Source organism: Heloderma suspectum, chromosome 1 (genome assembly GCF_057233095.1).
Source record: "Heloderma suspectum isolate Gila_16-S chromosome 1, 16-S_ref, whole genome shotgun sequence".
Classification (NCBI taxonomy): Eukaryota; Metazoa; Chordata; class Lepidosauria; order Squamata; family Helodermatidae; genus Heloderma; species Heloderma suspectum.
Window position 1 is genome coordinate 400,281,730 of NC_139458.1, and position 16,717 is coordinate 400,298,446.

Consider the following 16,717-nt stretch of genomic DNA (forward strand, 5'->3'; position numbering starts at 1 on the left):
TTGACCCTCGTACAGGTTTCTCAGGAGACAGGTAAGGTGGTCTGGTACTCCCATCACTTTAAGAATTTGCCACAGTTTGTTGTGATCCACACAATCAAAGGCTTTAGCGTAGTCAATGAAGCAGAAATAGACATTTTTCTGGAATTCTCTTGCTTTCTCCATGATGCAGCGAATGTTGGCGATTTGATCTCTAGTTCCTCTGCCTCTTCGAAACCCAGCTTGTACTTCCGGTAGTTCTCGGTTCGCATACTGCTGAAGCCTAGCTTGTAGGATTTTGAGCATCACCTTGCTGTCATGTGAAATGAGCACAATGGTGCGGTAGTTTGAACACTCTTTGGCGTTGCCCTTCTTTGGAATTGGAATGTAAACTGACCTTTTCCAGTCTTGTGGCCACTGTTGAGTGTGCCAGATTTGTTGGCATATTGAATGCAGCACTTTAACAGCATCATCTTTTAGGATTTTAAATAGCTCGGCTGGAATACTGTCATCTCCGCTAGCTTTGTTGTTACTAATGCTTCCTAAGGCCCACTTGACTTCACTCTCGAGGATGTCCGGCTCAAGTTCAGTGACCGCACTATTATGGCTATCAGGGACATTCAGATCTTTCCTGTATAGTTCTTCTGTGTATTCTTTCCACCTCTTCTTAATCTCATCTGCTTCTGTTAGGTCCCTGCCTTCTTTGTCCTTGATCATGTCCGTCTTTGCACAAAACATTCCCTTGAGATCTCCAATTTTCTTGAAGAGATCTCTAGTCTTTCCCATTCTGTTGTTTTCCTTGATTTCTTTGCATTGTTCATTTAAGAAGGCCTTCTTGTCTCTCTGGAACTCTGCATTCAGTTGGGTATATCTTCCCCTTTCTCCCTTGCTTTTCGCTTCCCTTCTTTTGTGATCTACTTGTAAAGCCTCATCAGACAGCCACTTTGCTTTCTTGCTTTTCTTTTTCTTTGGGATGGATTTCGTTGCTGCCTCCTGAACAATGTTACGGACCTCCGTCCATAGTTCCTCAGGCACTCTGTCTATCAGGTCTAATCCCTGAAATCTATTCCTCACCTCCACTGTATATTCATCAGGGATATGATTTAGGTCATACCTGAACGGTTTAGTGGTTTTCCCGACGTTCTTCAATTTAAGCCGAAATTTTGCAAGAAGCAGCTCATGATCTGAGCCACAGTCAGCTCCAGGTCTTGTTTTGACTGACTGTATGGAGCTTCTCCATCTTTGGCTGCAAAGGACATAATCAATCTGATTTCGATATTGACCATCTGGTGACGTCCATGTGTAGAGTCGCCTCTTGTGCTGTTGGAAAAGAGTGTTTGCTATGATCAGCATGTTCTCTTGGCAAAACTCTATTAGCTTTTGTCCTGCTTCATTTTGTACACCAAGGCCATGCCTGCCTGTTATCCCGGTGATTTCTTGACTTCCTACTTTAGCATTCCAATCCCCTATGATGAAGAGGACATCTTTTTTTGGTGTTAGTTCTAGAAGGTGTTGTAGGTCTTCATAGAACCGATCAACCTCAGCTTCTTCGGCCTCAGTGGTTGGGGCATAGACTTGAATTACTGTGATGTTGAATGGTTTGCCTTGGATTCGTACTGAGATCATTCTATCATTTTTAAGATTGTACCCCAGTACTGCTTTTCCCACCCTTTTGTTGACTATGAGTGCTACTCCATTTCTTCTAAGGGATTCTTGCCCACAATAGTAGATATGATGGTCACCTGAATTACATTCGCCCATGCCTGTCCATTTTAGTTCGCTGATTCCCAAGATGTCGATGTTCAATCTTGCCATCTCATGTTTGACCACCTCCAGCTTACCTTGATTCATTGATCTGACATTCCAGGTTCCTAAACAATATTGTTCTTTACAGCATCGGATTTTCTTTTCACCGCCAGACCCATCCACAGCTGAGTGTCCTTTCGGCTTTGGCCCAGCCGCTTCACTCTTTCTGGCGCTACTTGGAAATACCCTCTGCTCTTCCCCAGTAGCATATTGGACACCTTCCAACCTGAGGGTCTCATCTTCCGGCGTCATCTCTTTTAGCCTTGTGATACGTTCCATGGGGTTTTCTTGGCAAGAATACTGGAGTGGGTTGCCATTTCCTTCTCCAGTGGACCACATTTTGTCAGAACTCTCTGCCATGACCTGTCTGTCTTGGGTGGCCCTGCACGGCATAGCTTATGGCTTCACTGAGTTACGCAAGCCCCTTCGCCACAACAAGGCAGTGATCCATGAAGGGGCTTTATATACATACACACACACACACACACACACACACACACACACATACATACGAATATATATAATGGCACCTCAGGAATGTCTGAAAATCTAATATTGTGCCATAAAGGCCCCATATACCAAATATTACAGGTGTAAATGGGCCACTGGAAAGACAGGCACTCGAGGGTGGCTCAGGGTAGGTGAGGGCGGCTCGGCAAGCTCAGCGTGGCATGTGAGTGGGTCCAGGGGCACATGAGCAGGGGCAGAAGCTTGGCCGGCACACGGAAGACCCAGATGGGGGGGAGCATCCATCCATCCCTACCTGTAGGATGGTAATGGCACCCTTCATCTGTTAGCATTTTAGGAGTTTTACCAAAGAGGTAAAGAGGATTATACATTTTACATCGAGAAACTCCAGTGAAAACTATGCTAGAGGAAGGCTTCGGTTAGAAGGAGGCTCTACTCCGTAGCTTTCATAGCGTTATTGTTAGTCTAACCAAAGATGAAGATATGAATTTAAAGGAAAATCTTCACAGTATCCAAGTCTCCACGAGTAGTAACATAAAATCCATTGCACCAGCAGAAGAAGCCTCTAGCATGACCCTCTAGCATGACCCTCTAGCATTAGCTGGCGTGATGGGGTTCCCCAGAAAACCCATTGTGCCAGCTAATACTATTGGCATAGTACCAGAGGCCCCTTGTGCTAGATCAACATTGTTCACATTAGTGCTCATGTCGACTTGGATTCCGCCCTCTGATTTCTTAAAGATTACAGATCCATCTCTCACTCAACCAGGCATTTGAAAGACCATATAATAGAAGAGATGCATGTTACAATAATTACAATTCCAAAAATAATGTATGTGAAAGAGCTTGTTAATGCTGTACTGTCTAATTACAGCATTAACAACTTTCTTCATATCAGTCCTTTATTCCAGGAAGTCCCTTTTTACCATAATTCTTTTAATATACCATATTTTGAATATTTAAAAGTATCTCTCTAAGCAGAATCATCTCTCTAAAGAACTTCCAAAACAGCATTGTTAATGGCCATTTGTTTTGGATTGTAGCCCACAGATGCCAAAGTCAAGGCCGCTAATTTAATTATAATCAGTATTTTACAACAGATGTTCCTTTAATCTGTACATGGCAGGGCTGCATACTGAAACCTCTTTTCAGTAATATAAGGTTAATGGTGCTATAAACCATTAAATAAACTTTTTTTTTTTTAGCAACTTGGGTCAAGATGACCCAACAAGTATAAGAAGGATGGGATGGGCCATGTAATTACAGTGATGCTCCTCAACAGGTCTGAAGGAACCTCTATATATTTATTTATTTAAGGTGCAATCCTGTGCAGGTTTAGAGAGAAAGAAGTCCTACAACTCCCAGCATTCCCCAGCCAGCACTGCTGGGGAATGCTGGGAGATGTAGGACTTTTTTCTGTCTAAACCTGTATAGGATTGCTCCCTTATTTGATGTCTTTATATACTGCCCTGCAATAAATATTTCTTGAGCAGTCCCCCCACCACAATAAAAATAAATAAAAAACCAATGAAATTAGAAATACTGAGCAATCAACAAACAATAAAATCAGAAAATAACAGTGTTTAAAAACTCATCAGATGTTTAAAGGCCTGTGGAAATAAAAGTTAAAATCCAACATATGTCCTACTTAGAGTAGACCCATTGAAATGAATGGGATTCAAGTTAGTCATGACTAACTGAAGTCCCATTCATTTCAATGGGTCTACTCTAAGTAGGACATATGTTGGATTTTACCCCAAAAAATCTTTCCCTGGTGTCAAAAGGATATCAGGCTAGTATAGGCACCAGGTGAGCCTCACAGGGGAGAGAATTGTATAAGCAAGGTTCCACAGCCAGGAAGGCCCTCTCCCCTGTCACCTCACACCCTTCTTCAGGAGGGTCTTTGAAGATTATCTTAGTTCACAGGTAGGTTGATGTGGGAATAGATGACCATCTCTGAAATATCTCTAAGCACTTCCTGATCCTGAGGGAGAGAAAGAATGGAATATTCTCTGAACACAGACATTCTTGTGGTCATGCTTCCCTACCCTTTTATTTTAAATATTCTTCTTCCTACAAATCTCACCTACTGCATCTGCTGCACATTCCAACTTGCGCCACATGAAGTTGTATGTCCCATGTCCTTGGAAAATGGCAGAGGTCACTCCTAAGCTACAACGTCTGTGACATCAATGTATTAAATACCCTCAAATCCTGCCCCAGTCATTTCTCCATTCAGTTATCTGTTCTGTTTACCTGAAGGTACTTATTATTTTTTTCAGAGAAAATGACTATATATTTTCCGCTTTCTTTTTACCTGACTTGGCACTCAAACCTGGACAAAAGTAAATAAATGAAATTCAACAAGGACAAGAAGAATACATAAAAATAGGAACAGAGAAGCACAAATACAAAGGGTAAGGAAATGGCAGGACAGAGATGTGTTCAAGGTATTAATGTTGCAAGCCCCAATCCCAGAAATCCTCATCTGCAAAAGGGGCTATGCACTTGCTGCTTGATGTGAAGACACCTTCCTCCAATAGCTTTGATGCTGCTGATCACCTCCTGGTGAGAGATGGGGAAGAGTTGCCATGGCTCTGGATCATCAGAATGAATTCTCAGCATGAGTTTTCCAACAGCAGCTGCAGCTCTGAAGAGGAATCAGACGCAGTCTCCCTCAAATAGGGTCCTCCACCATGGATCCGGCACCATGTCCACTAAATTATAGGGAAGTATTGCTGCCATCAGACTCCCGAGGACTGAACCTTGGACTCCTCCAGTGAGCAGGAAGGCCCCGGAAACATCGCCCAACCAGATCCACACTTCTCAGACTCTGCCCCAAGAAGAAGCAAGCAACTTCAGAAAAAGGTACGACTCATTTTCTGAAAGCCGGATGCAGCATTTAAAGGGATGGACCTCCCAGAGGTACTCTTCTGGCCAAACTATAATAGAACTCTCCCAGTTGCTCCAAGCAAATGCTGAGGTAATTTGTCTCTTGCCTTATTGGCAGGATTGCTAACCATGGTCCTGAATCCAAGCCAAGAATCTCTGGGTGGTACTGTCCAAGGTCCTGCACTTGCTGCACTCCGGATCTGCACAATTTTAATCAACTAAGAAATCCCAGGACCCGATTAAGAACCTTATCATATGCTGCTGCCTAATGCCTGAGAGTGGAGGGAAGTCTTAACCTGGCCAAAAAGGTTTTGTTTCTGTTCACTTCTAGAGCTGCCAGGCACCTTACACATAATTTGACTTTAAGAGCTGTTGACTTTTGCCACCCAGCACATTAAAGTAAATGAAAAATGCATATTGGAGAACTCTTCTCCTAGTAACTATTGTATTATCAAGAAGGGAACATTTGCTTTTCAGTGGGTCCTACTGAGGTCACATACACCTTTCTGAAGTGGATGTGGTTCATAGCTTGCTGTGGATGAGTCTCCTATTCTCTAGTATGAATGACAATATGCTCTCTCAGTTCTCCTAACCTCTGCCTACAAATACAAAAGGAGATCAGCCCTTTGAGCATAGGATATAAAATGGCCATTATGAGTGCTACATAAGGAGATATTCTGGAAGGGCATTTCATCTTTCAAGATTATGGAAAGTGATAGTGAAGAAGAATAGGCACCACAAGATACTTTTAGGGTGCAATCCTATGCATGTTTAGGCAGAAAAAAAGTCCTACAAATCCCACCATTACCCAGCCAGCATGTCTGGAGAATGCTAGGAGCTGTAGGACTTTTTTCTGTCTAAACATGTATAGTAGGGCTGTGCACAGCCCGCCGATCCACTTCGGATGCCACTTCAGATCATCCAAAGCGACCCCAATCCACTTCGGATGGATTCAGACCACCTCTGCTTCGACTCGGATCCAAATCTAAAGTGAGATTCAGATATCCAGATTGCGCAATTTAGGCATTTTCCCATTGACTTGCATGGGAAAACACAAATGGTCATACGTTTTTCAGTTTTTAAGGAAACAGCCTGAAATTTGGGGATCTATCCATGCCCCAGGAGAGAAAGCCACCTGCAAAACTTCAAAGAGTCTTGATAGACTGGAGCACTGGGCAGAAAACAACAGAATGAAATTTAATAGGAATAAATGACAAGTTCTGCACCTAGGAAAAAGAAACCAAATGCACAGTTACAAGATGGGGAATATGTGGCTCAACAACACTACAAGCGAGAAGGATCTTGGAATTGTTGTCGATCACAAGCTGAATATGAGCCAACAATGTGATGTGGCTGCAAAAAAAGGCAAATGCTATTTGGTGCTGCATTAATAGAAGTGTAGATTCCTAATCCCATGAATTCCGCCACGGATCCCAGGGTGGCTGAATTCCAGTGAATTCGCCCCCCCGGAATCCGTAGTGGAACGGAGCAACCCGCCCCACCACCCCGCGAAAGCCCCTGAAACGGAGCCTACCTGGCTGCAGCTCCAGCTGTGGCTTCAGCTCCGGCAGCGGCTCTGGCTGCAGTGGTGGCTCCGGCTGCTGCTGGGCTGCTGCAGATGCAAATGGCGTCCTGAGCAGGGGATGCCATTTGCGTCCCTATGGTAACCCGTGATAGGCAGGCTATGTAAATATTAATATTTTCGTAGCCTATCACGGATAAAGCAGGGACGCAAAAATGGCATCCCCTACACTATTTGCATTCCCGTTTTCTCTGTGATAGGCTACATAAATATTTATGTAGCCTATCACGGGCTACCATAGGGATGCAAATCGGCAAATGGCATCCCCTACTCAGGATGCCATTTGTGTCCTTAGCAGCCCGGCAGCAGCTGGAGGCCCTGCTGCGGGTTGGCCCTGCTGGCAGCTCCACGGCCTGGCCATGGAGCAAAGCCGGCCAGGCAGGATTCCGGGGGGAGGAACGGATTGCCTGCCCCCCATCAAGGATTCCAGAGGGAGGAACAGATCGCCTCCCCCCCATCAAGGATTTTGGGGAAAGGCACGGAGCGCCTGCCCCCCACCGCAGATGCCCCTGGACGAAAACAGGTAAGTGTTTCGTACATCCCTAGCTGAGAGGTCCTATTCACCAAAGCACACTCCCTCCTCCTCCTCTGCTTGCCTTCCCACCCTCTCCCCATCTTCCCATGCCCACTTGCCCCCTCTCCCTACTCCTACTCCTCCTCATGCCCCTCCATGTGAGTGCTGAGAAGTTGATACCTTCTGGAGACAGCCTGTCTGGACTGCTGAGGCACTCAGTAGAGCTCCGAATATATGAAGCAGAGGAGGCGCTTCATGGGGGGGGCACTTCACCCCGGGCGCCTTGGTACTGCTCTGACCCACCTCGTATCATGAGGCTTTTGTTCCGAAACAGCCCGCTTCGCCTCGTTATTCGGGCTTCGTAATGAGGTGGCGCTCAGCTGTAATGTATAGGATTGCACCCTTAATGAAATATCAAGAAAGGTTTTGAATTCAAGTCACCACTATCACAGCACACCGTAATTGGAAGAAGAAGAGCAAAATGACAGTCTGCTATGAAAACAGAAGGGGTGAAAAAGACTGGTATATTTCCGTTATCTGAATATTTGTTGAGGAAATAGATTGTGCGGCTTCTCCGGCTGCCCGCTCGCCCCTACTGCTTCTGCCTGCCGCACTTGTGTGCCCATTGTGTGTGGCTTCTCCCACCTGCCAGCTTGCCCCCACCACTTCTGCAGCCCACACACTCACCCTCACCACATCTGCCAGACGCCCCCATCTGCACTGCCACGTGCCACTTCTCCTGCCGGCCACACACCACTCTTCCAGGTGGGAAATTTGCCTTCCCACCTGCCTGCACACCAACTGCTGCCACTGCTTCTGTGCTTCCTAATTCCTGGCTGTAGGGCAAGGTGGTAGGGGCCAATGCACCTGTGGATGCCATCTTACTAACTCCTGGCCTAGGACCCAAGGGTACTTTGCCAAGAAGTTGCCACCTGCAGTTCAGTGGCTCATCACATGGGACAGCAGTCCAACAGCTCTTGACACTCTCAAAGCTAATAGCCATTGATCCTACTCAGACAACACCAACTCCTGGGTATTTGAGGGCCCTTGGCATGACACCCTTAACGTCAGAGAGACTCCCTCAGTGAGTCTCTCTTCTCACCACCACTATCATCAGCTGCTGTTGCTCCTCATCCTCTTTCTCATCATTGTTAGCACTTGCCGACTTGACAGGCTGAGAACAGTGAGCGAATAGGCAGGGGCATCTCCTGCTCCTCCCTCTCACCACCACCTCTGTCTGGGACAGAGTGAGAGGCAGGCCTTCAGCAGTGCAAGCAGGTTGCAATGCTGACAAGGAGCTACTTCAGGTTGGGCTCTTCTCAGTGGACACAGTCAGGTGCCCAACCATGCCTCCTCTTGAGGGCAGCCCTGTCTTCAGACATTCAAATTAAGTGATGAGGGATAGAGGGGATGGGTGCACTAGCTCCACCCCCTCTGTTGCCATTGTCACCACCCTGTAGGAGTTGGAGGCCAGCATTTGCATGGGGACCCTTCTGTCCCGGTGGGGGGGCTTCATGGAGAGCCTTCTCTACTCCCCATGAGATTTCCCAGGGTTCTAAATCATGCAGGGATCCTCCTCCATGAGTAGAGAAGGTCCCCTGTGGTAGACATTTGTTTCCAACCCATGGAAGAGGATGAAGGTGGCCCTTTGCATGAGTAATTTGGACACGTGAGTAGGGCTGCTGTTGACAGTACCGCATCCTACAGCAGTGAATTCCACTAGTCAATTCCTGGCTGAAGTCACACTTCCTTGAGTCTGGCCTGATCCTACTGCCAGTCAGTTTCATTGAGGGACCCCAACCTCTTGTTCCATGGTGAAGGGACACATGAAAAAAATCACTTTCTCTAATCTCCCCACATGACACATCATTTTATTAACCTCTATCATATCCCTGGCTTTCCTGGCTGCAGTCAGCGTCTGCAGTAATCTTTGTCTTTCTAAGTGCGAAGATGACTGCAGACGCTGACCACAGCCAGGAAATCGGAAGACGTTTACTTCTTGGGAGGGGAGCAATGACAAATCTTGACAAAATAGTGAAGAGCAGAGACATCACACTGACAACAAAGGTCCGCATAGCTAAAGCAATGGCATTCCCCGTAGTAACCTATGGCTGCCAGAGCTGGACCATAAGGAAGGCTGAGCGAAGGAAGATAGATGCTTTTGAACTGTGGTGCTGGAGGAAAATTCTGAGAGTGCCTTGGACTGCAAGAAGATCAAACCAGTCCATACTCCAGGAAATCAAGCCAGACTGCTTACTGGAGGGAAGGATATTAAAGGCAAAACTGAAGTACTTTGGCCACATCATGAGAAGACAGAATACCCTGGAGAAGATGCTGATGCTAGGGAAAGTGGAAGGCAAAAGGAAGAGGGGCCGACCAAGGGCAAGGTGGATGGATGATATTCTGGAGGTGACGGACTCGACCTTGGGGGAGCTGGGGGTGGCGACGGCCGACAGGAAGCTCTGGCGTAGGGATGGACGAAAGTCCCTTACCTGATCCCGCAGCTTGCTTCGCGGTGGGGGGGGGAGGTGCTCCGTCCCTCCCCCGAAATTCTGGCCGGGGGGGAGGCGGCCTGTCCCTCCGGCCTAAATTCTGGCTGGGGGGAGGCGCCCCGTCCCTCCAGCCGCGAAACCTCCTCTTCTCCCGGGACAAAATGGCAGCAGCCATAGCCGCCACCATTTGCGTCCCTGCAGTCAGCCGTGATAGGCTACATAAATGTTTACGTAGCCTATCACAGCTGACTTTGGGGGGGGGGAAGTGCGTATGCAAATGGCGGCGCCCATGGGCGCTGCCATTTGTGTTCCTTATTTGGGCCCATGTAGTCTACGTAAACGTTTACGTAGACTACGGCGAAAATAAGGGGAACGCCATAAGGGGACCATTTGCGTCCCTGCAGTCAGCCGTGATAGGCTACATAAACATTTACGTAGCCTATCACGGTGTTTTTTAAAAAAATCTAGCCATGATAGGCTATGTAATTCTTTACGTAGCCTATCACGTTTTGTTTTGTTTTTACTTGAAAAATGGCGGCGGCAGCAGCCAGTTGGAAGACCGGCTGCCGCAGCCGCCACTGCCAAACCGCCGCCGGGAGCCACCGCCACCAGGGACATTTGCACAAGGTAAGTCCCATCCCGGGGGGGCAGGGGGGCAGACCATTTCTCCACCAATTTCGGGGGGGCCGAATGCGTTGGCATTCGGCCTCCCCGAGATTCGTGGAGAAATTCTCTGACATCCCTACTCTGGCGTGGCCTGGTCCATGAAGTCACGAAGAGTCAGAAGCGGCTGAATGAATAAACAACAAATCATATCCCTCCTTACTCTTCTAAAGTCCAAAGAGCCCCAAATGCCTTAGCCCTCTCATTTTTTTTCTCTCTCTTAAGGGCACTGAGAGGAAGTACACAAAGAAGAATCCATATAAGAGATCCATGGTCTCTGCCTAAAGGCCATACAACAGCCTTCCCCAACCTGGTGCCCTCCAGGTATTTTGGACTATAATCCCCATCATGCTGTCTGGGGATGATGGGAATGTGTAGCCCAACACATCTAGAGGGCATAAGAACATAAGAAGAGCCCTGCTGGATCAGACCAAGGGCCCATGTAGTCCAGTGTTCTATTCACATGGTGGCCAACCAGCTGCCTATAGGAAACCCACAAGCAGAAAACAGGTGCAACAGCACCCTCCCCACCCATGTTCCCCAGCAACTGGTGTACATAGGTATACTGCCTCTGATACTGGTGGTATACAGCCATCAGGACTAGCAGCCACTGATAGCCTTATCCTCCATGACTTTGTCCAATTCCCTTTGAAAACCATCCAAATGGGTGGCCATCACTGCATCTTGTTGCGGAAGCCTGGCATACCATCTACACTGGGTGGAGGGAGGGATACAAATAAAATTAGCTGTGTGGGAGAAGGAGCAGGGTGAACAAGTTGTGAAAGTGGGATGGAGGAGGAAGGCCACCTTGGAGCAGGAAGTGCAGAGGAAGAAGGAGCTACACTAGGCCAGAAAATGCATTTGAAAACATTGGAGATTTTCACAAAGAAGGTGTGAGGTACCACAGGATGCTCAGTTGAGTCCTGTCCTGTATCAGTCAATACCCTTTTAATATATATTAACTAACTTGGACTGGAAGTAAGTGGCATTCTCCAGCAAGCCCATCTTGTTAAAGGGAATAAATCAGCAGAAGAAATACCTTTGCTGTTTCAAGATCCTGCAACTAAACTCGTTAGAAAAAAACAAAGCTCAGGATTTTAAGCATGACAAAAGTGTAAAGAATTATTATTCTATTCTTAAGCTCCTAGCCTGTGACCTCCAGTACCCAGAAGCAGAAAGGCGGGAATGTTTCTAGCCACTTTGACAGAGCAGTGTTCAGTTTGGAAGAGATTGTATTGTACAATCATAATGAAAGATCTTGCCAGAGCAATAGTTTCCCAGGTGTTCACAGACTGTCTGGAGAAAACTGTCTGGAACATAAAGGGAAGAGAGAAAAGTCTTGTTTGAATCCTGTTTCAGCACATCTGCTCCAAGTCCCTCTCATTCAAGGTAGTGGCATTGTTTCAGAATGATTATGGAGGTTGCCAAGTGTGGTCTAATGGCCCCATAGACAGCCATCTTAAGCAAATAATTTTGGTTTAAGCCCATTCAGGACTACTGAAGCCAGATCTGTTATGGTACTAGATGCAAAAGAGGACAGGGTTCCTATGCCTTATTACAGTTGAGTCAAATAGGGAATTTTAGGAGGCATAATTTGTTCAAAAGTTTCACTGGCTGAAAGTCCGTTAACGTCACAGCTACTTCCATCCCCTCTCCCCATCAGTCTTATTCAGCAGCAACCTATCACCATGGCCATATTATTGAGAAGTCTATCAAATTCTCAGAACTTTAGAGAACATACTGAAGCTTCAGGAAGTCTGGAGCTGTCACACAGTTGTGTTCCCAAACAATTGCTATTCTAATTGCTGCTCATTCATTCTTGATTCTGTTGTTTCTGACACACTTTGCATCTTTCCCTTAGTGCAAGGGGTGGGCAACTTATGGCCTTACAGATGTTTTGGCCTACAACTCCCATCAGCCATTGCCAGCTTGGCCAATGGCAAGGGATGATGTGAGTTGTAGGCTAAAACAAGTTGCCCACCTGTGCCTTAGTATGAGGTCTGCTGGTTGCTAGGCATGCAAATAGATTTGAGATGTGAGTTAGGGATGTACGAATCCCTTACCTTGCCTTCCGCTGGGGGTCCGCCAGGGGCGGGGAAGTGATCCGTTCCTCCCTGCTGGAATCCTTGCCGGCTGGCTCCGCTCTGTGGCGATTCTGCAGAGCCGCTGGCTGGCTCCAAAGCGCCAGCGATACAGACGCCATTCTGTATTGCTGGCTGAAGGGGACACGACATACTGCAGCTGCAAATGGCATCCATTTACAGTTGCATTTACTTTAAACTAAGGCCTTTACAGCCACAAATGTCCTGGATGCCATTTGCAGCTGCAGTACGTCCCCTTCAGCCAGCGATATGGCATGGCAGCCATGTCGCTGGCGCTTCAGAGCCGGAGGAGCTGTCTGAAGAGGACTCCGCGCAAAGGTGGGGGTAAGCAAATCTTCCATTCTGCCACGGACTCCGGGGGGGGGGAGGATTCTAAAGAATCCGGCCTCATTGGAGTCCGTGGAGGAATTCTCCACCATCCCTAATGTGAGTGGAGGATTGGACTAATGCCTACCAGTGTCATGAAAGGACTGGTATCTCCTTAATCCAGGACAAGTAGTATCATTTTCCCGTACAGTTCCTAGAGGGAAGAGACATTTTGGTTGCTCTTTAGGTGATAGTTTTCAGGTTCACATGTGTTACTTTCCCTTCCCTTTAATCAAGGTGGACAGACATACTTACAAAGCTAAGCTGATGTTGTTATATTATATACAGTATCGAGATTTTGAATGAGACAAAGAATCAGCAAAGAAGAAAAGATGGCGCCTGCAAACCTGTGGTGTTTCTTCACCCTGCTTGTATTTGAATGAGTTTACCTGATGGAGGTTTCTTTTTTGCAATCCCTCTTAATTACAGTGATCAGAGAAAGTTATTGTGAACTCTGCAGAAAAAGAAATATGCAGGCGTATCAGCTGTCAGTAGTGCTAGTGAAGCTAGCACATCGCTTGCTGGGGGAATAGCCTGGGGGAAAATAAGATGCCTAATTAAGTGGTTCTTATTGAAGGGATTGTGAGACGTTTTGCTTCCTCAGCAAGGTATCAGCACTATCTTTGGTACCATAATGAACGCTGTGCTCATTAGCACCAGTCTTTCACACTTCCTGAATGGCCTCGATTTCAAAGACACATTCTCGTGATGTGTCTGAAACAAAGCTAACCCCAAGGAAGGTTTATATCTGAATAAAAACTCCAGTGACCAGGGCCTAGTCCTCCCTGAGCTGGTAAACTCATGTCCAGTGGAGGCAGGTGGCACTGATTTCAGTGAGGCTGTGATCCATTTTATTCAGAACCAACCAGAACTCTAAAGGAGCTATCCAAGGTGCTGAACCCTATCCCCCAAACGGATATGACTGAACTAGGTGGATCAGAGGTCTGACTTGGGATAATGCAGCTTCCTATGTTCTAGTTGTCTGTGAAAATGTAAGGCTAGAACCCTTCTCCCTGACTCTGAAGCCCTGTTTGGTCATTGCCGCAACACACTGTGGTGGTGATAGTGGGATCTCATGCCCTTGACCCCCCTCGCATTCACGATAACATCTGAAGCAAGGCCCCACACATACAACTGTGCATTTAGTAGGATCTCCCTCTGCTCATTTGGGAATCTTGCTTTTTCAGTGTTCCCTATCACAGTGAGAGCGAGGGATGGCACGGGCACCTGATTCAGTCTGGGAATCCAGCAGACCTGCTCCTTCCTGCACCCCCGAGCGCTGCTCGCTGAACCCCTGCCGCTGCTCAGTGAATGGCCTGCACTCACCCCGGCAGCCTTGTTGAGTTTCATGGTCACCATTTTCCGAGAAATAAAACGGCGATTGCAAAAATGCACAAATTTGCATAGGCACAAAAATGCGTATTTTATGAAAATGCATATTTTCATACACACACTAATGTGTGCCTTCACAAAAATGTGCATTTCACACATGAGAATATGCACATTCACAAACATGTGCATTTTCACGCCTACAAATATGTGTGCATTTTTGCGATTGCCATGTTAATTTTTTTTAGAAATGGCGACCATGGAGCTCAACAGGCCACTGGGGTGAGTGCAGGCTGCTTGCCAAGAGTGGGAGGAGCTCAAGTGCAGTCTGGGGACCAGCAAGCAGGGTCCGGAGAACCTGGACAGGGTTGAGTTTGCACATCCCTAGTGAGAGCCGTATGCATGCGCTCCCGTTCATGTTTAGTGTTGTGTATGGGGCAACTTCAGATGATGTGTCAACTGGAACAAAATTCTTGTACATCCCTATGCAAGATCACAGCCTAAATCACTGTCCTCAGCCAAATATTAAACTCCCAATGTTTGCAGTTTGGGATGGAGAGCTATTCTAATTAGAGACAGAAGCGCAGATTCAAGTTCATATTTATTTCAGCAGCAAATGACTCACAGCGCATTGGTGGTGGTACAGGCATCAACAGAATTGTATTTGTAGGTCAAGTTGCACCACTTAGAAAAGCAGCATACCATCCAGGTACAAATGTTCATCAAAGTTAACCCAGCATCCTGGTTGATTTATTGGTTGTGGCTGAACTAATTTAATCTTTTGCTATCCCAGCTGCTACCTCTGTTCATTTATCATGGCACAAATAGTAGCTGATTGACAAGGAAAGGCTATTTTCCACCTGGTTTGCCATAGCTGATGGTGGTGGCATGCTCCTAAAGGCTCAGTACTCCTAAAGTCAATGGCATGCGCTAAAAGCTGGTACTTGAAATGCAACAAGCAGGAGTCATGCCTCTGTTGACTATGAAAGGGCTGAGAAAACGAGGATCCTAATATTTATACTAAGCCTGGACAGTCCAAAGGCTTCATAGAGAACAACATGGCCCACACATGCAACAAGTGCAAGTTGATCATGCTGTTGGAAGAAAAAGTAAGAGGACTGGAGTGGCAAGTGGTGACCCTCCAGGGAATAAGAGAACACGAAGAGTTCTTGGACAGAACGGTGGAACTATAGCAGCAAAGTGAAGGACAGAAGCTAGAAGAGCAACAGCAAGCTGAGGCAGAAGAGGAAAATACTGAAGTGAGGAAAAATGAAGTAGAGGATACTCCTTGGAAAAGGGTGACAGTTAGGAGCAGAACTAGAAGCCACACTGCACCAGCGGAGGCAGTGGAGCTATGGAACCGTTTCCAGGTACTTGAGGGTGAGACTGGAAGACAGCCTGCAAAGAAAGAATTACAGGGACACCTGCATGAGAGCAAGCAAGAGGCTGAAGGTCAGTCAAGCAGAGCTGATGACACCAAGGCCTACAACAGTAGGAAGAGAAGAGTAGTAGTAGTGGGAGACTCCTTGCTGCATGGGATCGAAACCCAAGTATGTCGTGAAGACCTGTGGACTTGCCAGGTATGCTGTCTCCTGGGAGGATGGATTAGAGACGTGACTGAAGGGTTGCCTGCTCTCATAAAGCCCACTGACAGGTACCCCTTTCTTCTCATCCATGTGGGAACAAATTATATTGCCAAGCAGAGCTGCAAAGAAATCATGTCAGACTTGGAAGCTTTGGGAAGGAAACTCAAGAACTTTGGGGCCCAGATAGTTTTCTCATCCATACTTCCAGTAGTTAGAAGAGGTACAGAAAGGGAAAGAAAAATACTCCGGGTGAATGACTGGCTACAGAAGTGGTGCCAGCATGAGAGATTTGGATTCTGGGACCACGGGCTATACTTCCTGGAAGATGGGCTGTTGGCAAGGGGCGGGTTGCACTTCACAAAGGCTGGGAAGAGTGTGTTTGGCCACAGCATGAAAAACTTCATCAGGAGGGCTTTAAACTGAATCCTACAGGGGAGGGAGACATAAAGTTGGGGGTAACAATGGAGGAAGGCTCATGCACCACAACAGAGAGAACAGCTTGAATAGTGCCCAATACTAGTCTTCAGAAACATGGAGGAAGAAAGCCAGACTATAAAGCACATGGTCTTCATTGTCTATACACTAATGCCCAGAGTATGGGAAACAAACAGAACGAACTTGAACTCTTAATACAGGAGGGAAATTATGACTTGATAGGTGTAACTGAGACTTGGTGGGATGACTCCTATGACTGGAATACAGCAGTTGAAGGATATAACTTGTTCAAAAAGAACAGGAGGAACAGAAAGGGAGGTGGGGTTGCACTATATGTTAAAAGTACATATCTCTGCACAGAAATACAGGCGGATGAGCTTGGTAGCCCCATTGAGAGCATCTGGGTTGAAATAAATGGAGCAAAGAATCAAAGGAACATGGTGGTTGGAGTCTACTACCAGCCACCCAATCAAGGAGAAGATGAGGATGAAATTTTTGAAATGCAA